This window comes from Antedon bifida, chromosome 2 (genome assembly GCF_963402885.1).
Source record: "Antedon bifida chromosome 2, ecAntBifi1.1, whole genome shotgun sequence".
NCBI classification, from domain to species: domain Eukaryota; kingdom Metazoa; phylum Echinodermata; class Crinoidea; order Comatulida; family Antedonidae; genus Antedon; species Antedon bifida.
In genome coordinates this window covers 20074443-20098448 of record NC_136227.1, presented here as the reverse complement: position 1 = coordinate 20098448, position 24006 = coordinate 20074443, and positions in this window count along the sequence as shown.

Sequence of the window (24006 nt, the reverse complement as noted above, 5' to 3'; positions counted from 1 at the left end):
TTAACATAAAAACATCAAAGTGCTTAGAATAGCTTCAAATCGCATTTGGAGACGTTTTAGACCATTTTGTGATTTTCGAAAAACTTGTTAACATAAAAACACGAAAGTGCTAAGAATAGCTTCAAATCGCATTTGGAGACGTTTTAGACCATTTTGTGATTTTCCAAAAAACTTGTTAAACATTTATACACCAAAGTGCTAAGAATAGCTTCAAATCGCATTTGGAGACGTTTTAGACCATTTTGTGAATTTCGAAAAAACTTTTTAACATAAAAATATCAAAGTGTACAGAATAGCTTCAAATCGCATTTGGAGACGTTTTAGACCATTTTGTGATTTTCAAAAAAACTTGGTTACACAAAAACATCAAAGTGCTTAAATTCACATTAGAAACCGTTTTAGACCACTTTGAGCATTTCGATTAAACTTTTCACACAAAAACATAAAAGGACACAAAATAGCTTAATATCGTATTTAAAAACGTTTTAGACCATTTTGAGCATTTCGACAAAAATTTTTTACACAAAAACATCAAAGAGCACAAAATAGCTTAATATCGTATTTAAAAACGTTTTAGACCATTTTGTGATTTTCGACAAAACTTGTTAACATAAAAACACCAAAGTGCTTAGAATAGCTTCAAATCGCATTTGGAGACATTTTAGACCATTTTGTGATTTTCGAAAAAACATGTTAACATAAAAACACCAAAGTGCTTAGAATAGCTTCAAATCGCATTTGGAGACGTTTTAGACCATTTTGTGATTTTCGAAAAAAGTTGGTTACACAAAAACATCAAAGTGCTTAAAATCACATTAGAAACCGTTTTAGACCATTTTGAGCATTTCGATAAAACTTTTCACACAAAAACATCAAAGGGCACAAAATAGCTTAATATCGTATTTAAAAACGTTTTAGACCAATTTAAGCATTTCGACAAAAATTTTTCACACAAAAACACCAAAGAGCACAAAATAGCTTAATATCGTATTTAAAAACGTTTTAGACCATTTTGAGCATTTCGACAAAAATGTTTCACTCTAAACATCAAAGTGTACAGAATAGCTTCAAATCGCATTTGGAGACATTTTAGACCATTTTGTGATTTTCGAAAAAACTTGTTAACATAAAAACACCAAAGTGCTTAGAAGAGCTTCAAATCGCATTTGGAGACGTTTTAGACCATTTTGTGATTTTCGAAAAAACTTGTTAACATAAAAACACCAAAGTGCTTAGAATAGCTTCAAATCGCATTTGGAGACGTTTTAGACCATTTTGTGATTTTCGAAAAAACTTGTTAACATAAAAACATCAAAGTGTACAGAATAGCTTCAAATCGCATTTGGAGACGTTTTAGACCATTTTGTGATTTCCGAAAAAACTTGTTAACATAAAAACACCAAAGTGCTTAGAATAGCTTCAAATCGCATTTGGAGACGTTTTAGACCATTTTGTGATTTTCGAAAAAACTTGTTAACATAAAAACACCAAAGTGCTTAGAATAGCTTCAAATAGCATTTTTAGATATTTGAGACCATTTTGTGATTTTCGAAAAACCTTGTTAACATAAAAACACCAAAGTGCTTAGAATAGCTTCAAATCGCATTTGGAGACGTTTTAGACCATTTTGTGATTTTCGAAAAAACTTGTTAACATAAAAACACCAAAGTGCTTAGAATAGCTTCAAATAGCATTTTTAGATATTTGAGACCATTTTGTGATTTTCGAAAAACCTTGTTAACATAAAAACACCAAAGTGCTTAGAATAGCTTCAAATCGCATTTGGAGACGTTTTAGACCATTTTGTGATTTTCGAAAAAACTTGTTAACATAAAAACACCAAAGTGCTTAGAATAGCTTCAAATCGCATTTGGAGACGTTTTAGACCATTTTGTGATTTTCGAAAAAACTTGTTAATATAAAAACACCAAAGTGCTTAGAATAGCTTCAAATCGCATTTGGAGACATTTTAGAGCATTTTGTGATTTTCGAAAAAACTTGTTAACATAAAAACACCAAAGTGCTTAGAATAGCTTCAAATAGCATTTTTAGATATTTGAGACCATTTTGTGATTTTCGAAAAACCTTGTTAACATAAAAACACCAAAGTGCTTAGAATAGCTTCAAATCGCATTTGGAGACGTTTTAGACCATTTTGTGATTTTCGAAAAAACTTGTTAACATAAAAACACCAAAGTGCTTAGAAGAGCTTCAAATCGCATTTGGAGACGTTTTAGACCATTTTGTGATTTTCGAAAAAACTTGTTAACATAAAAACACCAAAGTGCTTAGAATAGCTTCAAATCGCATTTGGAGACGTTTTAGACCATTTTGTGATTTTCGAAAAAACTTGTTAACATAAAAACATCAAAGTGTACAGAATAGCTTCAAATCGCATTTGGAGACGTTTTAGACCATTTTGTGATTTCCGAAAAAACTTGTTAACATAAAAACACCAAAGTGCTTAGAATAGCTTCAAATCGCATTTGGAGACGTTTTAGACCATTTTGTGATTTTCGAAAAAACTTGTTAACATAAAAACACCAAAGTGCTTAGAATAGCTTCAAATCGCATTTGGAGACGTTTTAGACCATTTTGAGGATGTCGATGAAACTTGGTTACACAAAAACATCAAAGTGCTTAAAATCACATTAGAAACCGTTTTAGACCATTTTGAGCATTTCGACAAAACTTTTCACACAAAACATCAAAGTGTACAGAATAGCTTCAAATCGCATTTGGAGACATTTTAGACCATTTTGTGATTTTCGAAAAAACTTGTTAACATAAAAACACCAAAGTGCTTAGAATAGCTTCAAATCGCGTTTGGAGACGTTTTAGACCATTTTGTGATTTTCGAAAAAACTTGTTAACATAAAAACATCAAAGTGTACAGAATAGCTTCAAATCGCATTTGGAGACGTTTTAGACCATTTTGTGATTTTCGTCAAAATTTGTTAACATAAAAACACCAAAGTGCTTAGAATAGCTTTAAATCGCATTTGGAGACGTTTTAGACCATTTTGTGATTTTCAAAAAAACTTGGTTACACAAAAATATCAAAATGCTTAAAATCACATTAGAAACCGTTTTAGACCATTTTGAGCATTTCGATAAAACATTTCACACAAAAACATCAAAGGGCACAAAATAGCTTAATATCGTATTTAAAAACGTTTTAGACCATTTTGAGCATTTCGACAAAAATTTTTCACACAAAACATCAAAGTGTACAGAATAGCTTCAAATCGCATTTGGAGACATTTTAGACCATTTTGTGATTTTCGAAAAAACTTGTTAACATAAAAACACCAAAGTGCTTAGAATTGCTTCAAATCGCATTTGGAGACGTTTTAGACCATTTTGTGATTTTCAAAAAAACTTGGTTACACAAAAATATCAAAATGCTTAAAATCACATTAGAAACCGTTTTAGACCATTTTGAGCATTTCGACAAAAAATTTTCACACAAAAACATCAAAGAGCACAAAATAGCTTAATATCGTATTTAAAAACGTTTTAGACCATTTTGTGATTTTCGAAAAAAATTGTTAACATAAAAACACCAAAGTGCTTAGAATAGCTTCAAATCGGATTTGGAGACGTTTTAGACCATTTTGAGGATTTCGATGAAACTTGGTTACACAAAAACATCAAAGTGCTTAAAATCACATTAGAAACCGTTTTAGACCATTTTGAGCATTTCGACAAAACTTTTCACATAAAACATCAAAGTGTACAGAATAGCTTCAAATCGCATTTGGAGACATTTTAGACCATTTTGTGATTTTCGAAAAAACTTGTTAACATAAAAACACCAAAGTGCTTAGAATAGCTTCAAATCGCATTTGGAAACGTTTTAGACCATTTTTTGATTTTCGAAAAAACTTGTTAACATAAAAACACCAAAGTGCTTAGAATAGCTTCAAATCGCATTTGGAGACGTTTTAGACCATTTTGTGATTTTCGAAAAACCTTGTTAACATAAAAACATCAAAGTGCTTAGAATAGCTTCAAATCGCATTTGGAGACGTTTTAGACCATTTTGTGATTTTCGAAAAAACTTGTTAACATAAAAACACCAAAGTGCTTAGAATAGCTTCAAATCGCATTTGGAGACATTTTAGAGCATTTTGTGATTTTCGAAAAAACTTGTTAACATAAAAACACCAAAGTGCTTAGAATAGCTTCAAATCGCATTTGGAGACGTTTTAGACCATTTTGAGGATTTCGATGAAACTTGGTTACACAAAAACATCAAAGTGCTTAAAATCACATTAGAAACAGTTTTAGACCATTTTGAGCATTTCGATAAAACTTTTCACACAAAAACATCAAAGGGCACAAAAATAGCTTAATATCGTATTTAAAAACGTTTTAGACCAATTTAAGCATTTCGACAAAAAATTTTCACACAAAAACATCAAAGTGCACAAAATAGCTTAATATCGTATTTAAAAACGTTTTAGACCATTTTGTGATTTTCGAAAAAAAATTGTTAACATAAAAACACCAAAGTGCTTAGAATAGCTTCAAATCGCATTTGGAGACATTTTAGACCATTTTGTGATTTTCGAAAAAACTTGTTAACATAAAAACACCAAAGTGCTTAGAATAGCTTCAAATCGCATTTGGAGACGTTTTAGACCATTTTGTGATTTTCCAAAAAACTTGTTAACATTTATACACCAAAGTGCTAAGAATAGCTTGATTTGAAATCACATTAGAAACCGTTTTAGACCATTTTGAGCATTTCGACAAAACTTTTCACATAAAATCGCATTTGGAGACATTTTAGACCATTTTGTGATTTTCGAAAAAACTTGTTAACATAAAAACACCAAAGTGCTTAGAATAGCTTCAAATCGCATTTGGAGACGTTTTAGACCATTTTGTGATTTTCGAAAAAACTTGTTAACATAAAAACACCAAAGTGCTTAGAATAGCTTCAAATCGCATTTGGAGACGTTTTAGACCATTTTGTGATTTTCGAAAAAACTTGTTAACATAAAAACACCAAAGTGCTTAGAATAGCTTCAAATCGCATTTGGAGACATTTTAGAGCATTTTGTGATTTTCGAAAAAACTTGTTAACATAAAAACACCAAAGTGCTTATAGCTTCAAATCGCATTTGGAGACGTTTTAGACCATTTTGAGGATTTCGATGAAACTTAGTTACACAAAAACATCAAAGTGCTTAAAATCACATTAGAAACCGTTTTAGACCATTTTGAACATTTCGACAAAACTTTTCACACAAAACATCAAAGTGTACAGAATAGCTTCAAATCGCATTTGGAGACATTTTAGACCATTTTGTGATTTTCGAAAAAACTTGTTAACATAAAAACACCAAAGTGCTTAGAATTGCTTCAAATCGCATTTGGAGACGTTTTAGACCATTTTGTGATTTTCAAAAAAACTTGGTTACACAAAAATATCAAAATGCTTAAAATCACATTAGAAACCGTTTTAGACCATTTTGAGCATTTCGACAAAAAATTTTCACACAAAACATCAAAGTGTACAGAATAGCTTCAAATCGCATTTGGAGACATTTTAGACCATTTTGTGATTTTCGAAAAAATATGTTAACATAAAAACACCGAAGTGCTTAGAATAGCTTCAAATCGCATTTGGAGACGTTTTAGACCATTTTGTGATTTTCAAAAAAACTTGTTAACATAAAAACATCAAAGTGCTTAGAATAGCTTCAAATCGCATTTGGAGACGTTTTAGACCATTTTGTGATTTTTGAAAAAACTTGTTAACATAAAAACACCAAAGTGCTTAGAATAGCTTCAAATCGCATTTTTAGTCATTTTAGACCATTTTGTGATTTTCGAAAAACCTTGTTAACATAAAAACACCAAAGTGCTTAGAATAGCTTCAAATCGCATTTGGAGACGTTTTAGACCATTTTGTGATTTTCGAAAAAACTTGTTAACATAAAAACACCAAAGTGTACAGAATAGCTTCAAATCGCATTTGGAGACATTTTAGACCATTTTGTGATTTTCGAAAAAACTTGTTAACATAAAAACACCAAAGTGCTTAGAATAGCTTCAAATCGCATTTGGAGACATTTGAGACCATTTTGTGATTTTCGAAAAAACTTGTTAACATAAAAACACCAAAGTGCTTAGAATAGCTTCAAATCGCATTTGGAGACGTTTTAGACCATTTTGTGATTTTCGAAAAAACTTGTTAACATAAAAACACCAAAGTGCTTAGAATAGCTTCAAATCGCATTTGGAGACGTTTTAGACCATTTTGGGATTTTCGAAAAAACTTGTTAACATAAAAACACCAAAGTGCTTAGAATAGCTTCAAATCGCATTTGGAGACATTTTAGAGCATTTTGTGATTTTCGAAAAAACTTGTTAACATAAAAACACCAAAGTGCTTAGAATAGCTTCAAATCGCATTTGGAGACGTTTTAGACCATTTTGAGGATTTCGATGAAACTTGGTTACACAAAAACATCAAAGTGCTTAAAATCACATTAGAAACCGTTTTAGACCATTTTGAGCATTTCGACAAAACTTTTCACACAAAACATCAAAGTGTACAGAATAGCTTCAAATCGCATTTGGAGACATTTTAGACTATTTTGTGATTTTCGAAAAAACTTGTTAACATAAAAACACCAAAGTGCTTAGAATAGCTTCAAATCGAATTTGGAGACGTTTTAGACCATTTTGTGATTTTCCAAAAAACTTGTTAACATTTATACACCAAAGTGCTAAGAATAGCTTCAAATCGCATTTGGAGACGTTTTAGACCATTTTGTGAATTTCGAAAAAACTTTTTAACATAAAAATATCAAAGTGTACAGAATAGCTTCAAATCGCATTTGGAGACGTTTTAGACCATTTTGTGATTTTCAAAAAAACTTGGTTACACAAAAACATCAAAGTGCTTAAATTCACATTAGAAACCGTTTTAGACCATTTTGAGCATTTCGATTAAACTTTTCACACAAAAACATAAAAGGACACAAAATAGCTTAATATCGTATTTAAAAACGTTTTAGACCATTTTGTGATTTTCGAAAAAACTTGTTAACATAAAAACACCAAAGTGCTTAGAATAGCTTCAAATCGCATTTGGAGACATTTTAGACCATTTTGTGATTTTCGAAAAAACATGTTAACATAAAAACACCAAAGTGCTTAGAATAGCTTCAAATCGCATTTGGAGACGTTTTAGACCATTTTGTGATTTTCGATAAAACTTGTTAACATAAAAACACCAAAGTGCTTAGAATAGCTTCAAATCGCATTTGGAGACGTTTTAGACCATTTTGTGATTTTCAAAAAAACTTGGTTACACAAAAACATCAAAGTGCTTAAAATCACATTAGAAACCGTTTTAGACCATTTTGAGCATTTCGATAAAACTTTTCACACAAAAACATCAAAGGGCACAAAATAGCTTAATATCGTATTTAAAAACGTTTTAGACCAATTTAAGCATTTCGACAAAAATTTTTCACACAAAAACATCAAAGAGCACAAAATAGCTTAATATCCTTTTTAAAAACGTTTTAGACGATTTTGTGATTTTCGAAAAAAATTGTTAACATAAAAACACCAAAGTGCTTAGAATAGCTTCAAATCGGATTTGGAGACGTTTTAGACCATTTTGAGGATTTCGATGAAACTTGGTTACACAAAAACATCAAAGTGCTTAAAATCACATTAGAAACCGTTTTAGACCATTTTGAGCATTTCGACAAAACTTTTCACATAAAACATCAAAGTGTACAGAATAGCTTCAAATCGCATTTGGAGACATTTTAGACCATTTTGTGATTTTCGAAAAAACTTGTTAACATAAAAACACCAAAGTGCTTAGAATAGCTTCAAATCGCATTTGGAAACGTTTTAGACCATTTTTTGATTTTTGAAAAAACTTGTTAACATAAAAACACCAAAGTGCTTAGAATAGCTTCAAATCACATTTGGAGACGTTTTAGACCATTTTGTGATTTTCGAAAAACCTTGTTAACATAAAAACATCAAAGTGCTTAGAATAGCTTCAAATCGCATTTGGAGACGTTTTAGACCATTTTGTGATTTTCGAAAAAACTTGTTAACATAAAAACACCAAAGTGCTTAGAATAGCTTCAAATCGCATTTGGAGACATTTTAGAGCATTTTGTGATTTTCGAAAAAACTTGTTAACATAAAAACACCAAAGTGCTTAGAATAGCTTCAAATCGCATTTGGAGACGTTTTAGACCATTTTGAGGATTTCGATGAAACTTGGTTACACAAAAACATCAAAGTGCTTAAAATCACATTAGAAACAGTTTTAGACCATTTTGAGCATTTCGATAAAACTTTTCACACAAAAACATCAAAGGGCACAAAAATAGCTTAATATCGTATTTAAAAACGTTTTAGACCAATTTAAGCATTTCGACAAAAATTTTTCACACAAAAACATCAAAGTGCACAAAATAGCTTAATATCGTATTTAAAAACGTTTTAGACCATTTTGTGATTTTCGAAAAAAATTGTTAACATAAAAACACCAAAGTGCTTAGAATAGCTTCAAATCGCATTTGGAGACGTTTTAGACCATTTTGAGGATTTCGATGAAACTTGGTTACACAAAAACATCAAAGTGCTTAAAATCACATTAGAAACCGTTTTAGACCATTTTGAGCATTTCGACAAAACTTTTCACATAAAATCGCATTTGGAGACATTTTAGACCATTTTGTGATTTTCGAAAAAACTTGTTAACATAAAAACACCAAAGTGCTTAGAATAGCTTCAAATCGCATTTGGAAACGTTTTAGACCATTTTGTGATTTCCGAAAAAACTTGTTAACATAAAAACACCAAAGTGCTTAGAATAGCTTCAAATCACATTTGGAGACGTTTTAGACCATTTTGTGATTTTCGAAAAACCTTGTTAACATAAAAACATCAAAGTGCTTAGAATAGCTTCAAATCGCATTTGGAGACGTTTTAGACCATTTTGTGATTTTCGAAAAAACTTGTTAACATAAAAACACCAAAGTGCTTAGAATAGCTTCAAATCGCATTTGGAGACATTTTAGAGCATTTTGTGATTTTCGAAAAAACTTGTTAACATAAAAACACCAAAGTGCTTAGAATACCTTCAAATCGCATTTGGAGACGTTTTAGACCATTTTGAGGATTTCGATGAAACTTGGTTACACAAAAACATCAAAGTGCTTAAAATCACATTAGAAACAGTTTTAGACCATTTTGAGCATTTCGATAAAACTTTTCACACAAAAACATCAAAGGGCACAAAAATAGCTTAATATCGTATTTAAAAACGTTTTAGACCAATTTAAGCATTTCGACAAAAATTTTTCACACAAAAACATCAAAGTGCACAAAATAGCTTAATATCGTATTTAAAAACGTTTTAGACCATTTTGTGATTTTCGAAAAAAATTGTTAACATAAAAACACCAAAGTGCTTAGAATAGCTTCAAATCGCATTTGGAGACGTTTTAGACCATTTTGAGGATTTCGATGAAACTTGGTTACACAAAAACATCAAAGTGCTTAAAATCACATTAGAAACCGTTTTAGACCATTTTGAGCATTTCGACAAAACTTTTCACATAAAATCGCATTTGGAGACATTTTAGACCATTTTGTGATTTTCGAAAAAACTTGTTAACATAAAAACACCAAAGTGCTTAGAATAGCTTCAAATCGCATTTGGAGACGTTTTAGACCATTTTGTGATTTTCGAAAAAACTTGTTAACATAAAAACACCAAAGTGCTTAGAATAGCTTCAAATCGCATTTGGAGACGTTTTAGACCATTTTGTGATTTTCGAAAAAACTTGTTAACATAAAAACACCAAAGTGCTTAGAATAGCTTCAAATCGCATTTGGAGACATTTTAGAGCATTTTGTGATTTTCGAAAAAACTTGCTAACATAAAAACACCAAAGTGCTTAGAATAGCTTCAAATCGCATTTGGAGACGTTTTAGACCATTTTGAGGATTTCGATGAAACTTGGTTACACAAAAACATCAAAGTGCTTAAAATCACATTAGAAACCGTTTTAGACCATTTTGAACATTTCGACAAAACTTTTCACACAAAACATCAAAGTGTACAGAATAGCTTCAAATCGCATTTGGAGACATTTTAGACCATTTTGTGATTTTCGAAAAAACTTGTTAACATAAAAACACCAAAGTGCTTAGAATTGCTTCAAATCGCATTTGGAGACGTTTTAGACCATTTTGTGATTTTAAAAAAAACTTGGTTACACAAAAATATCAAAATGCTTAAAATCACATTAGAAACCGTTTTAGACCATTTTGAGCATTTCGACAAAAAATTTTCACACAAAACATCAAAGTGTACAGAATAGCTTCAAATCGCATTTGGAGACATTTTAGACCATTTTGTGATTTTCGAAAAAATATGTTAACATAAAAACACCGAAGTGCTTAGAATAGCTTCAAATCGCATTTGGAGACGTTTTAGACCATTTTGTGATTTTCAAAAAAACTTGTTAACATAAAAACATCAAAGTGCTTAGAATAGCTTCAAATCGCATTTGGAGACGTTTTAGACCATTTTGTGATTTTTGAAAAAACTTGTTAACATAAAAACACAAAAGTGCTTAGAATAGCTTCAAATCGCATTTTTAGTCATTTTAGACCATTTTGTGATTTTCGAAAAACCTTGTTAACATAAAAACACCAAAGTGCTTATAATAGCTTCAAATCGCATTTGGAGACGTTTTAGACCATTTTGTGATTTTCGAAAAAACTTGTTAACATAAAAACACCAAAGTGTACAGAATAGCTTCAAATCGCATTTGGAGACATTTTAGACCATTTTGTGATTTTCGAAAAAACTTGTTAACATAAAAACACCAAAGTGCTTAGAATAGCTTCAAATCGCATTTGGAGACATTTTAGACCATTTTGTGATTTTCGAAAAAATATGTTAACATAAAAACACCAAAGTGCTTAGAATAGCTTCAAATCGCATTTGGAGACGTTTTAGACCATTTTGTGATTTTTGAAAAAACTAGTTAACATAAAAACACCAAAGTGCTTAGAATAGCTTCAAATCGCATTTTTAGACATTTTAGACCATTTTATGATTTTCGAAAAACCTTGTTAACATAAAAACACCAAAGTGCTTAGAATAGCTTCAAATCGCATTTGGAGACGTTTTAGACCATTTTGTGATTTTCGAAAAAACTTGTTAACATAAAAACACCAAAGTGCTTAGAATAGCTTCAAATCGCATTTGGAGACGTTTTAGACCTTTTTGTGATTTTCGAATGTTAACATAACAAAAAAACACCAAAGTGCTTAGAATAGCTTCAAATCGCATTTGGAGACATTTTAGACCATTTTGTGATTTTCGATGAAACTTGGTTACACAAAAACATCAAAGTGCTTAAAATCACATTAGAAACCGTTTTAGACCATTTTGAGCATTTCGATAAAACTTTTCACACAAAAACATCAAAGGGCACAAAATAGCTTAATATCGTATTTAAAAACGTTTTAGACCATTTTGAGCATTTCGACAAAAATTTTTCACACAAAAACATCAAAGAGCACAAAATAGCTTAATATCGTATTTAAAAACGTTTTAGACCATTTTGAGCATTTCGACAAACATTTTTCACACAAAACATCAAAGTGTACAGAATAGCTTTAAATCGCATTTGGAGACATTTTAGACCATTTTGTGATTTTCGAAAAAACTTGTTAACATAAAAACACCAAAGTGCTTAGAATGGCTTCAAATCGCATTTGGAGAGGTTTTGGACCATTTTGTGATTTTCAAAAAAACTTGTTAACATAAAAACACCAAAGTGCTTAGAATAGCTTCAAATCGCATTTGGATACGTTTTAGACCATTTTGTGATTTTCGAAATAACTTGTTAACATAAAAACACCAAAGTGCTTAGAATAGCTTCAAAACGCATTTGGAGACGTTTTAGACCATTTTATGATTCACGAAAAAACTTGTTAACATAAAAACACCAAAGTGCTTAGAATAGCTTCAAATCGCATTTTGAGACATTTTAGAGCATTTTGTGATTTTCGAAAAAACTTGTTAACATAAAAACACCAAAGTGCTTAGAATAGCTTCAAATCGCATTTGGAGACGTTTTAGACCATTTTGAGGATTTCGATGAAACTTGGTTACACAAAAACATCAAAGTGCTTAAAATCACATTAAAAACCGTTTTAGACCATTTTGAGCATTTCGACAAAACTTTTCACACAAAACATCAAAGTGTACAGAATAGCTTCAAATCGCATTTGGAGACATTTTAGACCATTTTGTGATTTTCGAAAAAACTTGTTAACATAAAAACACCAAAGTGCTTAGAATGGCTTCAAATCGCATTTGGAGAGGTTTTGGACCATTTTGTGATTTTCAAAAAAACTTGTTAACATAAAAACACCAAAGTGCTTAGAATAGCTTCAAATCGCATTTGGATACGTTTTAGACCATTTTGTGATTTTCGAAATAACTTGTTAACATAAAAACACCAAAGTGCTTAGAATAGCTTCAAAACGCATTTGGAGACGTTTTAGACCATTTTATGATTCACGAAAAAACTTGTTAACATAAAAACACCAAAGTGCTTAGAATAGCTTCAAATCGCATTTTTAGTCATTTTAGACCATTTTGTGATTTTCGAAAAACCTTGTTAACATAAAAACACCAAAGTGCTTAGAATAGCTTCAAATCGCATTTGGAGACGTTTTAGACCATTTTGTGATTTTCGAAAAAACTTGTTAACATAGAAACACCAAAGTGTACAGAATAGCTTCAAATCGCATTTGGAGACATTTTAGACCATTTTGTGATTTTCGAAAAAACTTGTTAACATAAAAACACCAAAGTGCTTAGAATAGCTTCAAATCGCATTTGGAGACATTTTAGACCATTTTGTGATTTTCGAAAAAATATGTTAACATAAAAACACCAAAGTGCTTAGAATAGCTTCAAATCGCATTTGGAGACGTTTTAGACCATTTTGTGATTTTTGAAAAAACTAGTTAACATAAAAACACCAAAGTGCTTAGAATAGCTTCAAATCGCATTTTTAGACATTTTAGACCATTTTATGATTTTCGAAAAACCTTGTTAACATAAAAACACCAAAGTGCTTAGAATAGCTTCAAATCGCATTTGGAGACGTTTTAGACCATTTTGTGATTTTCGAAAAACTTGTTAACATAAAAACATCAAAGTGTATAGAATAGCTTCAAATCGCATTTGGAGACGTTTTAGACCATTTTGTGATTTTCGAAAAAACTTGTTAACATAAAAACATCAAAGTGCTTAGAATAGCTTCAAATCGCATTTGGAGACGTTTTAGACCATTTTGTGATTTTTGAAAAAACTTGTTAACATAAAAACACCAAAGTGCTTAGAATAGCTTCAAATCGCATTTTTAGTCATTTTAGACCATTTTGTGATTTTCGAAAAACCTTGTTAACATAAAAACACCAAAGTGCTTAGAATAGCTTCAAATCGCATTTGGAGACGTTTTAGACCATTTTGTGATTTTCGAAAAAACTTGTTAACATAAAAACACTAAAGTGTACAGAATAGCTTCAAATCGCATTTGGAGACATTTTAGACCATTTTGTGATTTTCGAAAAAACTTGTTAACATAAAAACACCAAAGTGCTTAGAATAGCTTCAAATCGCATTTGGAGACATTTTAGACCATTTTGTGATTTTCGAAAAAATATGTTAACATAAAAACACCAAAGTGCTTAGAATAGCTTCAAATCGCATTTGGAGACGTTTTAGACCATTTTGTGATTTTTGAAAAAACTAGTTAACATAAAAACACCAAAGTGCTTAGAATAGCTTCAAATCGCATTTTTAGACATTTTAGACCATTTTATGATTTTCGAAAAACCTTGTTAACATAAAAACACCAAAGTGCTTAGAATAGCTTCAAATCGCATTTGGAGACGTTTTAGACCATTTTGTGATTTTCGAAAAACTTGTTAACATAAAAACATCAAAGTGCTTAGAATAGCTTCAAATCGCATTTGGAGACGTTTTAGACCATTTTGTGATTTTCGAAAAACTTGTTAACATAAAAACACCAAAGTGCTAAGAATAGCTTCAAATCGCATTTGGAGACGTTTTAGACCATTTTGTGATTTTCGAAAAAACTTTTTAACATAAAAACATCAAAGTGTACAGAATAGCTTCAAATCGCATTTGGAGACGTTTTAGACCATTTTGTGATTTTCAAAAAAACTTGGTTACACAAAAACATCAAAATGCTTAAATTCACATTAGAAACCGTTTTAGACCATTTTGAGCATTTCGATTAAACTTTTCACACAAATACATAAAAGGACACAAAATAGCTTAATATCGTATTTAAAAACGTTTTAGACCATTTTGAGCATTTCGACAAACATTTTTTACACAAAAACATCAAAGAGCACAAAATAGCTTAATATCGTATTTAAAAACGTTTTAGACCATTTCGAGCATTTCGCCAAAAATTTTTCACACAAAACATCAAAGTGCTTAGAAAAGCTTCAAATCGCATTTGGAGACATTTTAGACCATTTTGTGATTTTCGAAAAAACTTGTTAACATAAAAACACCAAAGTGCTTAGAATAGCTTCAAATCGCATTTTGAGACATTTTAGAGCATTTTGTGATTTTCGAAAAAACTTGTTAACATAAAAACACCAAAGTGCTTAGAATAGCTTCAAATCGCATTTGGAGACGTTTTAGACCATTTTGAGGATTTCGATGAAACTTGGTTACACAAAAACATCAAAGTGCTTAAAATCACATTAGAAACCGTTTTAGACCATTTTGAGCATTTCGATAAAACTTTTCACACAAAAACATCAAAGGGCACAAAATAGCTTAATATCGTATTTAAAAACGTTTTAGACCATTTTGAGCATTTCGACAAAAATTTTTCACACAAAAACATCAAAGAACACAAAATAGCTTAATATCGTATTTAAAAACGTTTTAGACCATTTTGAGCATTTCGACAAACATTTTTCACACAAAACATCAAAGTGTACAGAATAGCTTTAAATCGCATTTGGAGACATTTTAGACCATTTTGTGATTTTCGAAAAAACTTGTTAACATAAAAACACCAAAGTGCTTAGAATAGCTTCAAATCGCATTTGGAGACGTTTTAGACCATTTTGTGATTTTCGAAAAAACTTGTTAACATAAAAACAACAAAGTGCTTAGAATGGCTTCAAATCGCATTTGGAGACGTTTTGGACCATTTTGTGATTTTCAAAAAAACTTGTTAACATAAAAACACCAAAGTGCTTAGAATAGCTTCAAATCGCATTTGGATACGTTTTAGACCATTTTGTGATTTTCGAAATAACTTGTTAACATAAAAACACCAAAGTGCTTAGAATAGCTTCAAAACGCATTTGGAGACGTTTTAGACCATTTTATGATTCACGAAAAAACTTGTTAACATAAAAACACCAAAGTGCTTAGAATAGCTTCAAATCGCATTTTGAGACATTTTAGAGCATTTTGTGATTTTCGAAAAAACTTGTAAACATAAAAACACCAAAGTGCTTAGAATAGCTTCAAATCGCATATGGAGACGTTTTAGACCATTTTGAGGATTTCGATGAAACTTGGTACACAAAAACATCAAAGTGCTTAAAATCACATTAGAAACCGTTTTAGACCATTTTGAACATTTCGACAAAACTTTTCACACAAAACATCAAAGTGTACAGAATAGCTTCAAATCGCATTTGAAGACATTTTAGACCATTTTGTGATTTTCGAAAAAACTTGTTAACATAAAAACACCAAAGTGCTTAGAATAGCTTCAAATCGCATTTGGAGACGTTTTAGACCATTTTGTGATTTTCGAAAAAACTTGTTAACATAAAAACACCAAAGTGCTTAGAATAGCTTCAAATCGCATTTGGAGACGTTTTAGACCATTTTGTGATGTTCGAAAAAACTTGTTAACATAAAAACATCAAAGTGCTTAGAATAGCTTCAAATCGCATTTGGAGACGTTTTAGACCATTTTGTGATTTTCGAAAAACTTGTTAACATAAAAACACGAAAGTGCTAAAAATAGCTTCAAATCGCATTTGGAGACGTTTTAGACCATTTTGTGATTTTCCAAAAAACTTGTTAAACATTTATACACCAAAGTGCTAAGAATAGCTTCAAATCGCATTTGGAGACGTTTTAGACCATTTTGTGAATTTCGAAAAAACTTTTTAACATAAAAATATCAAAGTGTACAGAATAGCTTCAAATCGCATTTGGAGACGTTTTAGACCATTTTGTGATTTTCAAAAAAACTTGGTTACACAAAAACATCAAAGTGCTTAAATTCACATTAGAAACCGTTTTAGACCATTTTGAGCATTTCGATTAAACTTTTCACACAAAAACATAAAAGGACACAAAATAGCTTAATATCGTATTTAAAAACGTTTTAGACCATTTTGAGCATTTCGACAAAAATTTTTTACACAAAAACATCAAAGAGCACAAAATAGCTTAATATCGTATTTAAAAACGTTTTAGACCATTTTGTGATTTTCGAAAAAACTTGTTAACATAAAAACACCAAAGTGCTTAGAATAGCTTCAAATCGCATTTGGAGACATTTTAGACCATTTTGTGATTTTCGAAAAAACATGTTAACATAAAAACACCAAAGTGCTTAGAATAGCTTCAAATCGCATTTGTAGACGTTTTAGACCATTTTGTGATTTTCGAAAAACCTTGTTAACATAAAAACACCAAAGTGCTTAGAATAGCTTCAAATCGCATTTGGAGACGTTTTAGACCATTTTGTGATTTTCGAAAAAACTTGTTAACATAAAAACACCAAAGTGCTTAGAATAGCTTCAAATCGCATTTGGAGACATTTTAGAGCATTTTGTGATTTTCGAAAAAACTTGTTAACATAAAAACACCAAAGTGCTTAGAATAGCTTCAAATCGAATTTGGAGACGTTTTAGATCATTTTGAGGATTTCGATGAAACTTGGTTACACAAAAACATCAAAGTGCTTAAAATCACATTAAAAACCGTTTTAGACCATTTTGAGCATTTCGACAAAACTTTTCACACAAAACATCAAAGTGTACAGAATAGCTTCAAATCGCATTTGGAGACATTTTAGACCATTTTGTGATTTTCGAAAAAACTTGTTAACATAAAAACACCAAAGTGCTTAGAATAGCTTCAAATCGCATTTGGAGACGTTTTAGACCATTTTGTGATTTTCGAAAAAACTTGTTACCATAAAACATCAAAGTGTATAGAATAGCTTCAAATCGCATTTGGAGACGTTTTAGACCATTTTGTGATTTTCGAAAAAACTTGTTAACATAAAAACATCAAAGTGCTTAGAATAGCTTCAAATCGCATTTGGAGACGTTTTAGACCATTTTGTGATTTTTGAAAAAACTTGTTAACATAAAAACACCAAAGTGCTTAGAATAGCTTCAAATCGCATTTTTAGTCATTTTAGACCATTTTGTGATTTTCGAAAAACCTTGTTAACATAAAAACACCAAAGTGCTTAGAATAGCTTCAAATCGCATTTGGAGACGTTTTAGACCATTTTGTGATTTTCGAAAAAACTTGTTAACATAAAAACACCAAAGTGTACAGAATAGCTTCAAATCGCATTTGGAGACATTTTAGACCATTTTGTGATTTTCGAAAAAACTTGTTAACATAAAAACACCAAAGTGCTTAGAATAGCTTCAAATCGCATTTGGAGACGTTTTAGACCATTTTGTGATTTTTGAAAAAACTAGTTAACATAAAAACACCAAAGTGCTTAGAATAGCTTCAAATCGCATTTTTAGACATTTTAGACCATTTTATGATTTTCGAAAAACCTTGTTAACATAAAAACACCAAAGTGCTTAGAATAGCTTCAAATCGCATTTGGAGACGTTTTAGACCATTTTGTGATTTTCGAAAAACTTGTTAACATAAAAACATCAAAGTGCTTAGAATAGCTTCAAATCGCATTTGGAGACGTTTTAGACCATTTTGTGATTTTCGAAAAACTTGTTAACATAAAAACACCAAAGTGCTAAGAATAGCTTCAAATCGCATTTGGAGACGTTTTAGACCATTTTGTGATTTTCGAAAAAACTTGTTAACATAAAAACACCAAAGTGCTTAGAATAGCTTCAAATCGCATTTGGAGACGTTTTAGACCATTTTGAGGATTTCGATGAAACTTGGTTACACAAAAACATCAAAGTGCTTAAAATCACATTAGAAACCGTTTTAGACCATTTTGAACATTTCGACAAAACTTTTCACACAAAACATCAAAGTGTACAGAATAGCTTCAAATCGCATTTGGAGACATTTTAGACCATTTTGTGATTTTCGAAAAAACTTGTTAACATAAAAACACCAAAGTGCTTAGAATAGCTTCAAATCGCATTTGGAGACGTTTTAGACCATTTTGTGATTTTCGAAAAAACTTGTTAACATAAAAACACCAAAGTGCTTAGAATAGCTTCAAATCGCATTTGGAGACGTTTTAGACCATTTTGTGATTTTCGAAAAAACTTGTTAACATAAAAACATCAAAGTGCTTAGAATAGCTTCAAATCGCATTTGGAGACGTTTTAGACCATTTTGTGATTTTCGAAAAAACTTGTTAACATAAAAACAACAAAGTGCTTAGAATAGCTTCAAATCGCATTTGGAGACATTTTAGACCATTTTGTGATTTTCGAAATAACTTGTTAACATAAAAACACCAAAGTGCTTAGAATGGCTTCAAATCGCATTTGGAGACGTTTTGGACCATTTTGTGATTTTCAAAAAAACTTGTTAACATAAAAACACCAAAGTGCTTAGAATAGCTTCAAATCGCATTTGGATACGTTTTAGACCATTTTGTGATTTTCGAAATAACTTGTTAACATAAAAACACCAAAGTGCTTAGAATAGCTTCAAAACGCATTTGGAGACGTTTTAGACCATTTTATGATTCACGAAAAAACTTGTTAACATAAAAACACCAAAGTGCTTAGAATAGCTTCAAATCGCATTTTGAGACATTTTAGAGCATTTTGTGATTTTCGAAAAAACTTGTTAACATAAAAACACCAAAGTGCTTAGAATAGCTTCAAATCGCATTTGGAGACGTTTTAGACCATTTTGAGGATTTCGATGAAACTTGGTTACACAAAAACATCAAAGTGCTTAAAATCACATTAGAAACCGTTTTAGACCATTTTGAACATTTCGACAAAACTTTTCACACAAAACATCAAAGTGTACAGAATAGCTTCAAATCGCATTTGGAGACATTTTAGACCATTTTGTGATTTTCGAAAAAACTTGTTAACATAAAAACACCAAAGTGCTTAGAATAGCTTCAAATCGCATTTGGAGACGTTTTAGACCATTTTGTGATTTTCGAAAAAACTTGTTAACATAAAAACACCAAAGTGCTTAGAATAGCTTCAAATCGCATTTGGAGACGTTTTAGACCATTTTGTGATTTTCGAAAAAACTTGTTAACATAAAAACATCAAAGTGCTTAGAATAGCTTCAAATCGCATTTGGAGACGTTTTAGACCATTTTGTGATTTTCGAAAAACTTGTTAACATAAAAACACGAAAGTGCTAAGAATAGCTTCAAATCGCATTTGGAGACGTTTTAGACCATTTTGTGATTTTCCAAAAAACTTGTTAAACATTTATACACCAAAGTGCTAAGAATAGCTTCAAATCGCATTTGGAGACGTTTTAGACCATTTTGTGAATTTCGAAAAAACTTTTTAACATAAAAATATCAAAGTGCTAAGAATAGCTTCAAATCGCATTTGGAGACGTTTTAGACCATTTTGTGATTTTCAAAAAAACTTGGTTACACAAAAACATCAAAGTGCTTAAATTCACATTAGAAACCGTTTTAGACCATTTTGAGCATTTCGATTAAACTTTTCACACAAAAACATAAAAGGACACAAAATAGCTTAATATCGTATTTAAAAACGTTTTAGACCATTTTGAGCATTTCGACAAAAATTTTTTACACAAAAACATCAAAGAGCACAAAATAGCTTAATATCGTATTTAAAAACGTTTTAGACCATTTTGTGATTTTCGAAAAAACTTGTTAACATAAAAACACCAAAGTGCTTAGAATAGCTTCAAATCGCATTTGGAGACATTTTAGACCATTTTGTGATTTTCGAAAAAACATGTTAACATAAAAACACCAAAGTGCTTAGAATAGCTTCAAATCGCATTTGGAGACGTTTTAGACCATTTTGTGATTTTCGAAAAAAGTTGGTTACACAAAAACATCAAAGTGCTTAAAATCACATTAGAAACCGTTTTAGACCATTTTGAGCATTTCGATAAAACTTTTCACACAAAAACATCAAAGGGCACAAAATAGCTTAATATCGTATTTAAAAACGTTTTAGACCAATTTAAGCATTTCGACAAAAATTTTTCACACAAAAACACCAAAGAGCACAAAATAGCTTAATATCGTATTTAAAAACGTTTTAGACCATTTTGAGCATTTCGACAAAAATTTTTCACTCTAAACATCAAAGTGTACAGAATAGCTTCAAATCGCATTTGGAGACATTTTAGACCATTTTGTGATTTTCGAAAAAACTTGTTAACATAAAAACACCAAAGTGCTTAGAAGAGCTTCAAATCGCATTTGGAGACGTTTTAGACCATTTTGTGATTTTCGAAAAAACTTGTTAACATAAAAACACCAAAGTGCTTAGAATAGCTTCAAATCGCATTTGGAGACGTTTTAGACCATTTTGTGATTTTCGAAAAAACTTGTTAACATAAAAACATCAAAGTGTACAGAATAGCTTCAAATCGCATTTGGAGACGTTTTAGACCATTTTGTGATTTCCGAAAAAACTTGTTAACATAAAAACACCAAAGTGCTTAGAATAGCTTCAAATCGCATTTGGAGACGTTTTAGACCATTTTGTGATTTTCGAAAAAACTTGTTAACATAAAAACACCAAAGTGCTTAGAATAGCTTCAAATAGCATTTTTAGATATTTGAGACCATTTTGTGATTTTCGAAAAACCTTGTTAACATAAAAACACCAAAGTGCTTAGAATAGCTTCAAATCGCATTTGGAGACGTTTTAGACCATTTTGTGATTTTCGAAAAAACTTGTTAACATAAAAACACCAAAGTGCTTAGAATAGCTTCAAATAGCATTTTTAGATATTTGAGACCATTTTGTGATTTTCGAAAAACCTTGTTAACATAAAAACACCAAAGTGCTTAGAATAGCTTCAAATCGCATTTGGAGACGTTTTAGACCATTTTGTGATTTTCGAAAAAACTTGTTAACATAAAAACACCAAAGTGCTTAGAATAGCTTCAAATCGCATTTGGAGACGTTTTAGACCATTTTGTGATTTTCGAAAAAACTTGTTAATATAAAAACACCAAAGTGCTTAGAATAGCTTCAAATCGCATTTGGAGACATTTTAGAGCATTTTGTGATTTTCGAAAAAACTTGTTAACATAAAAACACCAAAGTGCTTAGAATAGCTTCAAATAGCATTTTTAGATATTTGAGACCATTTTGTGATTTTCGAAAAACCTTGTTAACATAAAAACACCAAAGTGCTTAGAATAGCTTCAAATCGCATTTGGAGACGTTTTAGACCATTTTGTGATTTTCGAAAAAACTTGTTAACATAAAAACACCAAAGTGCTTAGAAGAGCTTCAAATCGCATTTGGAGACGTTTTAGACCATTTTGTGATTTTCGAAAAAACTTGTTAACATAAAAACACCAAAGTGCTTAGAATAGCTTCAAATCGCATTTGGAGACGTTTTAGACCATTTTGTGATTTTCGAAAAAACTTGTTAACATAAAAACATCAAAGTGTACAGAATAGCTTCAAATCGCATTTGGAGACGTTTTAGACCATTTTGTGATTTCCGAAAAAACTTGTTAACATAAAAACACCAAAGTGCTTAGAATAGCTTCAAATCGCATTTGGAGACGTTTTAGACCATTTTGTGATTTTCGAAAAAACTTGTTAACATAAAAACACCAAAGTGCTTAGAATAGCTTCAAATCGCATTTGGAGACGTTTTAGACCATTTTGAGGATTTCGATGAAACTTGGTTACACAAAAACATCAAAGTGCTTAAAATCACATTAGAAACCGTTTTAGACCATTTTGAGCATTTCGACAAAACTTTTCACACAAAACATCAAAGTGTACAGAATAGCTTCAAATCGCATTTGGAGACATTTTAGACCATTTTGTGATTTTCGAAAAAACTTGTTAACATAAAAACACCAAAGTGCTTAGAATAGCTTCAAATCGCGTTTGGAGACGTTTTAGACCATTTTGTGATTTTCGAAAAAACTTGTTAACATAAAAACATCAAAGTGTACAGAATAGCTTCAAATCGCATTTGGAGACGTTTTAGACCATTTTGTGATTTTCGTCAAAATTTGTTAACATAAAAACACCAAAGTGCTTAGAATAGCTTTAAATCGCATTTGGAGACGTTTTAGACCATTTTGTGATTTTCAAAAAAACTTGGTTACACAAAAATATCAAAATGCTTAAAATCACATTAGAAACCGTTTTAGACCATTTTGAGCATTTCGATAAAACATTTCACACAAAAACATCAAAGGGCACAAAATAGCTTAATATCGTATTTAAAAACGTTTTAGACCATTTTGAGCATTTCGACAAAAATTTTTCACACAAAACATCAAAGTGTACAGAATAGCTTCAAATCGCATTTGGAGACATTTTAGACCATTTTGTGATTTTCGAAAAAACTTGTTAACATAAAAACACCAAAGTGCTTAGAATAGTTTCAAATCGCATTTGGAGACGTTTTAGACCATTTTGTGATTTTCGAAAAACCTTGTTACCATAAAAACATCAAAGTGCTTAGAATAGCTTCAAATCGCATTTGGAGACGTTTTAGACCATTTTGTGATTTTCGAAAAACTTGTTAACATAAAAACACCAAAGTGCTAAGAATAGCTTCAAATCGCATTTGGAGACGTTTTAGACCATTTTGAGATTTTCCAAAAAACTTGTTAACATTTATACACCAAAGTGCTAAGAATAGCTTCAAATCGCATTTGGAGACGTTTTAGACCATTTTGTGAATTTCGAAAAAAATTTTTAACATAAAAATATCAAAGTGTACAGAATAGCTTCAAATCGCATTTGGAGACGTTTTAGACCATTTTGTGATTTTCGTCAAAATTTGTTAACATAAAAACACCAAAGTGCTTAGAATAGCTTTAAATAGCATTTGGAGACGTTTTAGACCATTTTGTGATTTTCAAAAAAACTTGGTTACACAAAAATATCAAAATGCTTAAAATCACATTAGAAACCGTTTTAGACCATTTTGAGCATTTCGATAAAACATTTCACACAAAAACATCAAAGGGCACAAAATAGCTTAATATCGTATTTAAAAACGTTTTAGACCATTTTGAGCATTTCGACAAAAATTTTTCACACAAAACATCAAAGTGTACAGAATAGCTTCAAATCGCATTTGGAGACATTTTAGACCATTTTGTGATTTTCGAAAAAACTTGTTAACATAAAAACACCAAAGTGCTTAGAATAGCTTCAAATCGCATTTGGAGACGTTTTAGACCATTTTGTGATTTTCGAAAAACCTTGTTACCATAAAAACATCAAAGTGCTTAGAATAGCTTCAAATCGCATTTGGAGACGTTTTAGACCATTTTGTGATTTTCGAAAAACTTGTTAACATAAAAACACCAAAGTGCTAAGAATAGCTTCAAATCGCATTTGGAGACGTTTTAGACCATTTTGAGATTTTCCAAAAAACTTGTTAACATTTATACACCAAAGTGCTAAGAATAGCTTCAAATCGCATTTGGAGACGTTTTAGACCATTTTGTGAATTTCGAAAAAACCTTGTTAACATAAAAA